This window comes from Papio anubis, chromosome 2 (genome assembly GCF_008728515.1).
Source record: "Papio anubis isolate 15944 chromosome 2, Panubis1.0, whole genome shotgun sequence".
Taxonomy (NCBI): Eukaryota; Metazoa; Chordata; class Mammalia; order Primates; family Cercopithecidae; genus Papio; species Papio anubis.
In genome coordinates, this window is record NC_044977.1 from 63,263,627 (window position 1) to 63,275,656 (window position 12,030).

General features: G+C 34.8%; 1 long non-coding RNA gene across 2 annotated transcripts in view; it reads right to left on the reverse strand.

The window, feature by feature from the left end:
- The window catches only part of LOC103881958, a 116,632-nt gene that overhangs the window by 22,815 nt on the left and 81,787 nt on the right, over positions 1–12,030 (reverse strand). For both annotated transcript variants that reach the window (XR_004182128.1, XR_004182127.1), the window contains one exon: positions 230–4,857. This is a non-coding gene — a long non-coding RNA (uncharacterized LOC103881958). The remainder of the gene's footprint in view (positions 1–229; positions 4,858–12,030) is intronic.

Sequence of the window (12,030 nt, forward strand, 5' to 3'; positions counted from 1 at the left end):
TGCCTGTAATCCTAGCACTTTGGGAGGCTGAAGTGGGAGGATTGCTTGAACCTGGGAGGTCGAGGTTACAGTGAGCCATGATCATGCCACTGCACTCCAGCCTGGGCAACAGAGCAATGCCCTGTTTCTAAATAAATAAATAAATAAATTTTTTAAAAGATCATTCCAGCACAGCTGAGGAAATTACACTCAGAGAGGCATATTCAATTAAATAATTTATTATACTCACAGGTGCTAGGGACAGGAGGCAAGGCAAACCATGCAGGGCCATATGGAAGCAGCTCCCAAGCAGAGGGATCAACCAAGCAGGTGGGGATGCAGACAGTGAGGACTGGAAGCCAAGTGCCTTCATTAGGGGTTAGGGTGGAATAGCAAAAAACATAAGGGGATTTCATTGCTGTGTTTGAAAGTCACTAGGTCCCCTCACAGCCTGTTTGTGAGGATATTGTGGCATCAGGAATATATAAAGTTTAAAAATTTTACAATACAATGAGTGTATGTGTGAAGGGGGGGGAGGGTATAAATTAACACTGTTTAAAGTAAAATTTTTCAGTACAATTTCTATCTTTGTTAGAGGAAAAACTTCCATATTATTCTTGTCCTCTGTCTGTCTCTTCCCTTGAGAAGACTGCTATAAATAATTTTTCACTATCAGGTGGGATGGAGTCTATAATTTTGTAATACTCTAGTAAAGTCCCTTAGAAGGAGACTTTTTGCTTATCTATCCATTTTTCTTTGGTCTACTTTGTCTCAGCATAGTAATAAATAAAATGTAAGTGGCAGGAAATAATATTTGTTCACAAAAATTACTTCTTGCTATTGAATTATATTTCAAAATTATTTTTCCTGAGTAACCTTTTTCTTCCAATTCATTCAACTCCAGTTCCTGAGTCGTTTCTAATTAGCTACCTGGGAAAGAGTCTTCTCCTACCCCATTTTTTGGCCTCTTTATTAATCTTCTGGATTTGTCTCAATGAAGTATTTATTCAGTCTTTTCTGGCCTCCACTTGGTATTTCAAGAGCTGGCATTTCCCTTTCTTGTCTCTGGACACTAATATTTAATCATATAATCATAGGAACTGGAGACGGATGAGACGTAACAGTTCATTCTCCATCTGCCTGCCAAACCTGGTGCTGTTTTCCCTATCATTTGGCATTAAATTTTACAAAGCTGGCAATTAATCCACTAACATAATTTTAAGTGCTATGTTTTTGCATATATATCAGGAATATCTAACTGTCTAAAGTCTTATGCTCATTCCATGGCTATTTCTTTTAGATGAGATCACCTCCAGTAATAATGTGTACTTGTTAGAAGATGTGCATGTGTGTGTGTGTATGTATGTCTATGCTATATATATATACACACACACATATACATACATACACACACAGAATTTCCAAATCACCAGTTATGGTGATCAGTTTAGTGCACATGTTATTTCAGTGTGCGAAACGCAAATCAAGCACATGGCTGGAACAGAGATGAATAGGCTATTCAGACAAAATTTCAAACCCAGTCTCCAAGCAACACTGTCATCACTCTATGATTTTTGTGACTATGAAATACTTTCCTATCATTTAAAAGTACACTGCAAAATCTTGTGGTTTTCTAACTCCTCTAAAGGACAAGTTCTTCCATTGTAAATCTTTATCATATCCTGGAGAGACGTGGTTCACATAGAAGTTTTATTATATTTATTACATCATTACAGATGTGTAGTGGCAAACAGATTTAAAACATCAAAATCAATACATATTACATTCATCTCCAAATGTTTTCCCACCTGAGGCTCATATACTCCTACCTCAAGCATGCATTGTACTCCTTATGCTTCAATCACTAAGTAATATCACTGCAAAATATTTGGAAAATTACCTAAAATTATGGATTTATGAGATTATTTTCATAGTAGGATGTGATATGTATGTGACTCCTTCATGTAGCTTTTATAATGTAGGCAGAGAACATTCATATAGGCAGAGAACATTCTAAATCAGAAGATATAAAGTGGCACACCCTAACCCACACCCAAAGCCTAACCCACACCCAGCCTAACCCACACCCAAAGTCATCTTCTGCTATATCCTTAGTCAAGGACTTCAGACTTGAGCTAAAGCGCCTCCTCCTTCACCATGCAAATCTTGGTGTTCTTATTTGAAAGTGAGATGATGATGAATCCATACTAATCTTATACTCATCATCCCTTTGCTGTTCTTGTCACACACACACACACACACACACACACACACACAGACACACACACTCCGCTTGCCTGAAATTCACCTTGACTTTGTTTATTCTTCGGCATTATTTGTGTATAGGTCTTTCTTCCCCACTTGATTGTGAGCTACTTTGAGGGTAGTGCTAGACCTTGTACCTAAGCATTCCCTGCAATTTGCACACTGCTTGTGCTTTATAAACTGTAAAGTAAAATAAGTAAAATAAAAATGCATTATTGGCTCTTTATAATTTCAAGAAATTATGACAAGCAATTATGACAAGAGTTTCTTTAGTTGCTGTAGAAGATGAGAGAAATGACTCATAACTAGAAAGGATTACCATCTTTGGGAACTTCTGTGTATCTCTAGGCTAGAGAAAGTAAAACTCACAGCTGATTATACAAAAACGATGGCAGAGTTCAGTGTGAACTGACAAGTTTCTCCGTAGTTTTAAAAGTTCATAATCCCCTCAAACTTCCACCCAGACATAAAATTTCCACACATTCTTCAAGCTAATTTGGAACAGAAACAATCTTCTTTTGAGGAATACTATTACAATTCTATCATAGAATTGGATAACATCTTGATTCCACCTCTAGCTGACTGTAATTCCATAGGAGAGTCAGTTAACCTCTCTGTACCTCATTTTTTCATCAACAAAATAGGGGTAACAATACTTAATAATACTTACCTTAGAATTGCTGTAAACACAAAAAGGCAACGCTTTTATCACAATGTGTGGTACATAGTAACTGCACAATAAATGATAGCTATGATTACTACCATAAACACAAGAAATTCCAAGGTTTGGGAAATATCACAGTTCCTTTCAGATTACTTCTTCTTAGTCTCTAAATAATTGCTTTACAGAGGCATAATAATGAGATTAAAACAAAGCTCATCTGTATCTCTTTTAGAAAGCAAGAATAAAAGCATTGCTTATTGAAGAATATAATCAACACTATCCCTTAAAAAGTGGTGAACAAAGAATTTAAAAATTATTTGAAGAATAAACAAGAACAGCAATCAGCAAGCAAGATTTGCCATCTCATTAATTGGTTTATTTGAGGAGATGACATCAGTGCATTTCAGGAGTCTCAGGACAGATTCTAGAGATTTATGCAACAAAGGCATTCTACTAAGTAGTTATAATTTCAAAAAGTAAAAAAATGGTAAAAATCCTTTAAATATAGTTAAATAAAAGAAGGGGTGCATGGCATGCATGGTGTGCTATTCCAAATGCTTGGCCTCAAAATAATCAAATGGCCACAAATCCTTACAGCCAGGGTAAGTACTATGTACCTAACATCATTTCTAAGAAACTGAAATATAGAATGTAACATATTCCTTAAAGCAATTACCTAACATGCTAGTGAAATCTAAGAGACATGGCTTTTTCAAAGAGTCAATAACACATGCAAAAATACAAACTATCACTTATTCTGGATAATTACAAACAATTTTAGACAATAATAGGTAATATTTCAACAAAGATATGTGTGTTGATTATTTTAGATCAGCAAAATCCACATATATGGCAGTGAGTAAAAAATGTGCAAATTCTTATCTTGGAATCATAAAAAAAAGTGTTAATTCTTTGAATCCTTTTTAGAAATCCTTCCCTCCAGCCCACCAAAGTTATAACATACTTGTCATCAAACAGACTGTATTTCTTCTTTAGGGACCAATGATACATTTGTTCTTAAATTGATATTAACTTCCTTATGCTTGATGGCTTTCAAGAAGTACAATTCTCTTAGTATGTAAAACAAAATGATTTTGTCGTCTTATATACTTGCCAGAATTTTTGTTTCCTTAGGGAAAAAAAATCACCTTTTTGCTTTTTGGAAATTCTAAACACTGTTTCAGCTGTGTTCTTTCCCAAAAAGCTGTTTTGAAAAAAAAAAAAAAAAATGTACTTATCAAGCATGGATAGATACATTCTTTATTCTAAAGGCTACTACAAGTTCTAGTACCCAAAGAGCATGTGATATGTGTTCATATATTCTGATTTGTAAATATGTGGTTAAAGGTATAAGTGCATGTTAACAGACATTGTGGTTTTTATTGAGCATAACCACAAATATTTCATTAGAGTGTCACCAATCCTAATTGCTCACCAGCTGTGTAATCAATTAGTTCGTTAATGCCATGTAACTTTCTCCATTTATTTGAAAAACCTTTGCTGAGCCTCTTATGAGTCAACTCCTATTCCACTTACTGAGGGGATACTAGTGATGAAATTGATATAAATCCTGCTGTCATGGAACCTATATTCTGGTCAGAAGACAGAGTCATTGGATAGTAAGCAAGTAGAAAATCTCAAAGGAACATGTGATGAGGAATATATTTCAGGCCAAATTGACAAGCGTGATAGAGAAAAGGGGTACAGTACCTGGCTGCATATTTACATAAATATATGTACATACGTATTTACATTCTTGTAAAAATCAGAAGTTCTGTATATATTGTTCTACAAACTTATTTGTTCATATAATGCGTTTGGAAAACTTTCCTTCCTGTTAAACTGCAGCATTATTTTGTGTTCGTTGTTTCTCTCTCGCAAACAGTGTTGTCATGAACACATCCATGCTTCCATGTTCACCTGGGTAAATGTGCGGTCTCTGTAATACTCTATAAGAAATGAAATTGCAGTAAAAAATTATGTATATTTAAAGTTTTAATATATTGCCAAAGGAGATCCCTTAGATGGTACTTTCCTGATATATATGGCAAAATGTGATGTTAGGCTTTTAATTTTTGCCCATTTAGTAGGAAATATAATGGATGTGTCATCTCTTTGTTATTTTAATTTACATTTTTCTGCTCTTAGTGAAGTATTTTTTTTTTTCTTTTTTCTTTTCTTTCCTTTTTCTTTTATTTTTCTTTGAGATGGAATCTTACTCTGTCACCCAGGCTAGAGTGCAGTGGCATGATCTCAGCTCACTGTAACCTCCGCCTCCCAGGTTCAAGGGATTCTCCTGCCTCAGCCTCCCGAGTAGCTGGGACTACAGGGGCCTGTCACCACGCCCTGCTAATTTTTTGTATTTTTAGTAGAGATGGGGTTTCACCGTGTTAGCCAGGATGGTCTCGATCTCCTGACCTCATGATCTGCCTGCCTCTGCCTCCCAACGTGCTGGGATTACAGGCATGAGCCACCATGCCCGGACAAAATTAAGTATCTTTGGTTTGTTTTTCTAACTCTTTGTTTTGTCTGTTCAAATCTTTTACCCATTATTCTTTTGGATTTTTATGTAGTTTTTATTGATTTACGTGTGCGTAAGTATATATACACACACAAGATGAATATACATTATCTGTATTTAAATAGTAAACACATACATTACATATAAACATACATTTGCATATACACCCCCACACACACACATAATCACCCAAAGATACTTACACAAAAATATGTATATATTTTTACAAATATTATTTCCTCTGCTACTGTTGCCTTTAACATGGTTTAATGTCTTTTATGGTAGAATGATTTAAATATCACATAGTTAAACTTGTTGATTCATTTCTTATGACATTTGTGTTATATTGTATATTTATACACATGCATTTATGTCTTTTTTGAGAAGACTTTTCCTATTTTAACATTAAATCATAATGTGTTCTTATATTTCTATATTTTCTTCTAATATATTCGTAACTTTGTTTCTTACATTTTGAAATTTATATATAATCGAATTTATTTTGGTAAATTATGGGAGATAAGAATTAAATTTTCTTTCTTCCTATTGGTAGACCATTTACCCAGCACTGTGTATTGCTAGTGCATCTTTTTCTCAACAATTCAAAGTTCTACTCTTCCATGCACTAAATTTCCATTGGTTTGTTGCTGAACCAGGATCTCTTTTTCTATTTTTATACCAATATTACATTTTCTTAATTATTATATTTTTAGAGGTTTTAAAATATAGTAGGCAAATCTCTGTCTTCCTTCCCCATTTGTCTTATACAAACTTCTCTTGGCATATTTCCCCTTCTAAATGAAATTTATAAGAAGCATTTTGAGTTTCATGAATAATGTTAATATAATTTTTTACTGTATTGTGGTAGATTTACAGATTAATTTGAGGGAGTATTCTTAGCTTTACAATACTGAGTCATCCTATTCTGGATATGGCTTAGTTCACATTTTATTCAAATCTTCTTTTATGTCCTTCAGTAAAATTTTATAGTTTTTTTCCTATAGGCTTTATACTTATTTTTATTAGGGTTATCTTTATGCATTTTATAGTTTTGTGGCTACTGTGAAGCAGATCTTATCATCTATTATACGTTCTATCATTGCTAGCATGCAATAAAGCACAGAAAATTTCATCTTTACTGTTTCCTAAAAGTAATGGGATTTTCTTTATCCTTTACAATAAATAAAGTATACAATTTATTTCGTATTACTTGTTTCCAATATTTATATAATTTTTTTTATTTCTTGACTTGGTGAATTGATTAGGGGCTGTATACAATGCTTATTAACAATGCGATAGTAAGTACTTTTTTCTTGTTACTGATTTTAAAGAGAGTATTTCCAATGTTTACTCAATGAGATGCTTGCTCTATAGTTTTCTGATAGCTATCAAGGAAATGCCATTCTGTTTCTAGTATGGTAAAAGTTTTACTTGTTAATTTTTCAAATCAGGATTTGGTGATACATTTCTTTTGAACACAGTCTTATTTTTTTCTCCCATGTAGGTATTTAATGTAGTAAATTCACTTGGTAGATTTTCTAATGCTGAACAAACCTGCATTTCTTGAACAGAACACACTTAGTGATGATATATTATTATTTTCTGGCTCCATAGGAATGTATTTGCTAATATTTTAATTAGAATACATTTGTGTTCATTAGTGAGATTGGTCTATACATTTATTTATTCTGCTGTCTTTGCTCTGTTTTGTCTACAAATGACTTTTTTTCTTTTTCCATTTCTGTAAAATGAACTTGGAGCATTATGTATTCATGTATGGTCTAAAAAGTTTATATAATGTGGGAATTTTGTTTAACATCTGTTTAACATATTGTCAATTTAGATATGATGCAATTTTCAGAGGTAGATGCTACTATGTTTCTTAATATTTTAAATTCACTATTGATCAATTTATCTTATGTATTTTTAAGCCTTTTAAAACAACAAATAGTCTCAATCATTCATCTGAATTTACAGACTGCGTCATAAATAATATGTCATGTTGTCTTTGTCATAGATATCTCGTCGTCACAGAGTTTTAAATTGTGACATTATTTAAATATGTCCAATTTTTCATTCATTATAATTTTTTGCAACTTCTTTTTGTCTTGAATAAGACTTGTCAAATTTTGATCATTCTATAAACCATTTTAAAGGACAGGCCTTTGGTATTACCCTGTTTCTGCACTGACTACCTTGAAGTAGACAAGACTGCCTTTTTAAAAAAACTCTGTAGGACTCCAAAGATTATATTCTTAGACAATTTTCATTTTTTTGTGTGGGGAGGTGTAGAGGAAGAAAGTTTCCACTTTCAAAAGCTATATGATTTTGCCTTTCTGCTTTCAGGTGGGTCATCTTCAGTCTGAGCCCATCTCTTGCCTTTAGATCTTTACCCAACACTCCTGTAAGGAGCCACCACACCCCAATGGTGTGACTTTTCTTACTATTTTATCCTTATTCTTCAGCCTCAGTGGGTAAATCATGGGTCTCCAAAGACAAGTGATAATTTAACCTAATATTTTGCAGCCATACACAATAGTCCTTAAAGTACCAGCTTTATATGATGAATCTTTAATAACCTTAACACAGATAATTGTATATGATTTTCATTGCCAAATTACATTCTTTATGTCACATTTTATAAGTAAAGCATTTGTTAGCTTATATTATCATTAAGCTGGGCTCCACCTCATACTCTTTGTAGTTCTCTTACTCTCCAGTCCTCCATCTGTTGCCTTTATCCTGAAGCTGGTAGTGTTATGGCAGCATCCGTTCAAAGTGCCACATAGAGTTGTGAGAATCATGACTGGCCTAGACAATCCTGACTTTGTTCTAAGGGTGGGTCAGCTTCTGAAACACAGTGGTGAGGCTGGGAGGTGGGGTTATGTATTAGTCCATTTTCATACTGCTATGAAGAAATGCCCGAGACTGGGTAATTTATAAAGAAAAAGAGGTTTAATGGACTCACAGTTCCACATGGCTGGGACGGCCTCTTGGCAGAAAGTGAAGGAGGGGCAAAGGCACATCTTACATAATGGCAGGCAAGAAAACATGTGCAGGGGAACTGCCTTTTATAAAACCAGCAGATCTTGTGAGACTTATTCACTATCACAAGAACAGCAGGGGAAAGACCTGCCCCCGTGATTCAATTACCTCCCACCAGGTCTCTCCCACAGCACGTGGGGATTATGGGAGCTACAATTCAAGATGAGATTTGAGTGGGGACACAGCCAAACCATATCAGGGTGCAACTACTGGCAAGGGTATGGGAAAGAGGAGTTTGGATAAACAGCTGCAGTATCTGCTATTGCCATCTATTATATCCCTTAGTAAAACTAAAATAAAACTTATGGGATTTGAAAGGGAGTTTTATTGTTACTTCTAACCAGGGGGGTAGCATTATTTACTAATATTTTAGATTATTGATTCAATTTTCCTTCTATCATTATCTTTGTTTAATAATGAGGATCTTAAAAATTGTTTGTGAGATCTTTCTCTTAAAGTGTCTTTATTTTCTTTACATTGCCTCTCTTGTGTGACACTGTATAGTTATGGTGATTTTTATACTATTAGTAACTTTCTGTAGTTCAAAGCTATTCACTTATAATAAACAGTCACAAAGTATATTTCAAATTCTTTATGTCCTGCTTATTGTTGACAACATCAAAGAACAAATACTCTATTTTTTACTTGCCAATTCTTAAGTGATATTATTGTCCATTCTTCAAGAATCTGCTTAATTTTTGACATTATGAGAACAGTTGCCAATCAGACTTTCAAGTTAATCAAGGAAGAATTAAGTTCACTGAAGGGTCTATTGTTTATTTAATGCCAAACATTTTGTTAGCTAGTGTATTTAGGCTAAGACATAATCAATTATATGGGTGTTTTTATTACCAGAAAGGGGTCTGATCCAGACTTCGAGAGAGGATTCTTGGACCTTGTGCAAGAAATAATTCGGGATGAGTTGATACTGTAAAGTGAAAGCAAGTTTATTAAGAAAGTAAAGAAACAAAAGAATGGTTACTCCATAGGCAGAGCAGGGGCATGGGCTGTCAACTGAGTATACTTATGGTTATTTCTTGATTATATGCTAAATAAAGTGTAAATGATTAAGTATTCATAAGTTTTCTAAGAAAGTGATGGGCAATTCCTGGAACTGAGGTTTCCTCCCCATCTTAGAGCATATAGAGTAACTTCCGGGCATTGCCATGGCATTTGTAAACTCTTATTGGGTTGGTTGGAGTGTCTTTTAGCATGCTAATGTATCATAATTAGTATATAATAAGCAGTGAGGATGACCAGAGGTCACTGTCATTGCCATCTTGGATTTGGTGTGATTTGGCCAGCTTTTATTTTATTTTATTTTTTTGAGACGTGGTCTCCCTCTGTGTGCTTTCTGGGTTCAAGTGATTTTACTCCTCAGCCTCCCAAGTACCTGGGACTATGGCGCATGCCACCACACTGGGCTAATATATATATATATATATATATTTTTTTTTTTAGTAGAGATGGGGCTTCACCATGTTGGTCAGGCTGGTCTGGAACTCCTGACCTCAAATGATCTGCCCACCTGGGCCTCCCAGAGTGCTGGGATTATAGACATGAGCCGCCATGCCTGGCCTTGACTGGTTTCTTTACTGCAACCTGTTTTATCAGCAAGGTCTTTATGACCTGTATCTTACACTGACCTACTATATCATCCTATGACTTAGAGTGCCCATCTTCCTTGGAATACAACTCAGTAGGTCTCAGCCTTATTTTATCTAACCCCTATTCAAGATAGAGTCACTCTAGTTCAAATGCCTCTGACATTTTGACGGCAAAATAATTTAAGACAACAGATTTAGGAAAATCTTCCTCTAGCCGTTTTCTGCCTACAGATTCTGCATTGCTCAAACCCGTAGAAAAAGTGATTCAGAAGCACAGTCTCTGTTCCAAATTGTCCTTCATGGCTCAGAAAGCTTTCTGCCTAGATTAATTAAGCTTATTGTCTTATCATTTTTTTCAGTTCCATTGGATTTCCTGGTTTTTGTCTGTGGTCCCAGTATTGAGCTTATTATTATACTTTGATTTTCATTTTTATGTCTCTTCCTGCCCACTTCTTGTGACTTTTGAAATGTTTGCTCAAATTAGGTACTAGAATGCACTCTACAGAAACCTGTTCAGTTTCTTATTCCGGCACACCTCTTATTCCTAGACTCAAAACACTATGGATAGCTTGTGCATTGGCTTCAGGGCACTCTTCTCAGGCCCAGACTTGTTCTATACCTTTCCTGCATTTCTTCAACCCCAGGAGTACCTCTGTTCTATAGGTCATCTGCATTTCTATAACTGACTGCATTTCATTGGACTGAATTGATTGAATTCACTGAATGGATCTGATGATTTAGAGTAGTGGTTCTTAACTTTGGCTGTAAGTTAGAATTACCGGGGGGAACTTGAAAAAGTTTTAAGAAGAGTATCAGTATCTCAGCTGTGATCATTTTTTAAAGTTCTCAAATGATGAAATGTGTGACCTCTGTTGAGAACAATTGCTTCCAAATTAAACATGAAACAGGCAGAGTTGGAACACAGTTAGAGTCCCTGTTTAAAAGGATAGGAATTGTATCCTCTTCAACTTTTCTTCCACAGTCTTTTTATCCTCTTTTTCCACTCCCCAGATCACTCATTGATAATATTTATAGAAGTCATGTCAAAAACATGTAATGAGTGACAGTAAATAGGGAAAGGAAGAAGAGAGGGTGTCTGTTTTCACCCCCTCCTCCCTCATCTGAAGCCTGGACTCCGCTAGCCTGTCAGCTATAAAAGGCAAGCTCCTTAACTACAATGTCCTGTATGAATAATATCCAGGAAGGAAATTTTAAATCTACCACTGGGTATGAAAGAGCATCACTGGAGAGAAATAATTTATGAGTGAGACACCAAGGGATACATACTATAATTTATTTTTATATCGTGATCTTTGTTCAGACCACTGCAAACTCCTCTTCAGAAAGAGTGCATCAATTATGAGCAAGAAAGAAAAGGGAGACTTTAATATTAGAATATATATCTTTCATACTTACTATATGCTTATGCATACACACTGATAATAGATACTTTGTTGGTTCAAATCATTACAAGCTGTGAACCATGAAGAGAAATGAGCAATAAATAAAGGTCTCTACTTCTTTTAATAAAATGTCCCCATGTCACAGCCCAGGGAATGGCTTGTATTCACAATGAGTTCAAGTGTACTCTACCCAAATTTTGAAATGTAAATACCATATAACTTCTTTAAATTAATTTTTTGCAATACCTTTTAAAGTGCTTTACGTATCCATGATCGGAAAATTTAGATGGGGATTATACGCGCAAAGTGAAGCTGCTGTTGATATACAATTAAATCAAAACTCCAGATATTTATGGAATAGGCTGTTTAGTGTATATTAATAAAGGTGAACATTCATTGAGTGATTTCTATTTTTAGACACATCTCTGAGTATTTTAGACATAATAATGTACTCCAAAAGTAACCCAATACCAACTCTAGAAATGAGGCAGCTGAACAGGGAGAGGTTAAGTGACATACACAAAGTCATACAGTTCGTAAGTTCTG